The 2,047-nt window shown below is 31.2% G+C and overlaps 1 long non-coding RNA gene across 1 annotated transcript; it reads left to right on the top strand.

Moving 5' to 3' along the window:
- Window positions 1-222: 222 nt before the first annotated feature.
- LOC149556201 (uncharacterized) lies at window positions 223-1,359 on the top strand. The gene is made up of 2 exons (XR_016352336.1): window positions 223-350; window positions 512-1,359. It is a non-coding gene; the product is annotated as an uncharacterized LOC149556201 (long non-coding RNA).
- Window positions 1,360-2,047: the final 688 nt, after the last annotated feature.

The raw sequence follows: 2,047 nt of genomic DNA, 5'->3' as shown, positions 1-2,047 counted from the left end.
AATTAAGCTTTAGAGATTTTTGTCTTGATAAAAGATTTAACGTTTTTTTAATATTCCACAAGCGGAAAAGCATATCTTATGTTATATTGCATGAAAAACAGGGGCGGCTTCTCGAAAAAAGTAGGGGCCAAACCTTCAAAATAAGGCCACTTTTCTTGATGAGGAAAAAGATTTGTACTATATTTTTACTTATTCATCATATTTCAACCATAGCAAACATCGAAGATCAATTTCTAGCTTTGACGGCCAAGCTTATTATTATTATTATTGATTGAAAACACAGGTATCAACAATCGTTGAAAATACTGAAATGATTATCTTTCACCAAGAACAAAATCTCCTTTTCAAAGGTGGGACTAAAGCTTTTCGAAAAGAAGACATGAAGGATGATGATGCTTGTAGATAACATATTATCTCTTTATAATACTTTGAAAAGATCTCGATTCTTTATATTCGTTCCTCCTTCAAAATCTCAATAAATTGCTCTGAACAAATAAATGTTTTCTTGCAGGTTTTGGTCCAATACATTAGGAGTTATGCATTGTCAAGCGTTGAAAGAGAGTTGTTTTCTTCTCCCCTCAAAGGCTTCCTCAATTCTAAGAAGAGTTGTAAAATATTTGCTTTTCTTATGGATTGGGAAAACCCTGGGGGGGATGAGAAAGCTGCTTTCTCTGATATTTATTCACTTCATCAATGGTGTTCTCTTCCCCATGCGAAGGCTAAAGATGTAAGAAAATTTGGTTTATGATCATTTTAGGGTTTATTTGGTAATACATTGTGTCAAGTTTTCATGGAAGGATCTCGATGCATTGAAGTGTCGTGCCATCACACTTGGCTTTAGGAACATTTGTCTTACATTATTCCTCTTACTGAATACTAGCAAGGCCTATTTTCCAATTAAAATGAGTAGAAGGGCACCTTATTTTATATGTGGCTTTCGATCTATTCTATTTTCGAGATGGGTAGGAAAAACTTCTCCACTTTAAAGGTTTACTTTGCACAAAGAAAGTGAATAGTTCAGAAGTAAGAGAACTCTCTGCACTTTGTTGGGTATGCTGGATCTTTCCATATTGTTAATAATTTTGTATTTTACGGATATTTTAAACACTGATGAATGCAAGGGAAAGCACCTAATGTAGGGTTTAACTATATATTTGTTCATGGAAGGGAGGTGGAGATGTACAGACAAGAGGATAAGAAAATATTGAGCATACTCATATAGAATATGAAGAAGGGAGGAAGAGATGTAGACAAAAGAGGAGAAGAAAATATTAAAGCATACTCATATAGAAGGAAGATATAAACGAAGATAATTCAATAACGTTATATTTTATATATGCAATCTGCTATATTATCGCATGGCTAATCTTGTAGTCAGTGTAGTCTCTAGTCTCTGTAATCAGAAAATTTCAAGTGCTAATTGTGGGTAGCTTTTCCAATTACTATATGTTCTAACATGCAAAAATATCTAGGTTTTAGTTATTTATTTTATTTATTGTTTAAAAAAATCATGTTTATTTAATGATATCCATACTAGAGTCGCAAGCAATAGAAGTAAAACTGACCATCTTATTTATTATAAATCTTAAATAATAAGAAAAGAGGAGTATAGAATAAAGTTAGATTCATTTATTTTAGTTGGATTAAAAAATCAAGTGTTTTTATAATGTATTTCAATGGTAACATAAGAAAAAAAAGCATAAGTTGAAAATTTTTTGTGCTCTTTCACAAGTTTGTTGGTTTGTCCCAATAGATAACCTAACAAAATGTCTAACTTTTATGACTTATAGATAATGTAGCTTGGAATTGTATATACATTAATTTGGGATTCCAAAAAATTCAAGATTTGAGATGTATTTATTTCAAAAAAATTAATTTTTCTTTTCTAATTAGTAAGGGGTTAATTTTTCTAGGTTTTAAATTTTTATAACTTAACAAGAAAAATGTGGTCTGGTACATTCCATTGGCCCTTCTCTTTAGAACTTTCTATTCCTTACTTTCTTCGGCAAGCAACAAGATTATCTTTCTCATCTCTCTGACTCCCTTT

The sequence above is a fragment of the Cupressus sempervirens genome, chromosome 5, assembly GCF_028749045.1.
Source record: "Cupressus sempervirens isolate cs-2001-9-10 chromosome 5, ASM2874904v1, whole genome shotgun sequence".
Classification (NCBI taxonomy): domain Eukaryota; kingdom Viridiplantae; phylum Streptophyta; class Pinopsida; order Cupressales; family Cupressaceae; genus Cupressus; species Cupressus sempervirens.
This window is presented reverse-complemented; position numbering and strand designations above follow the sequence as displayed.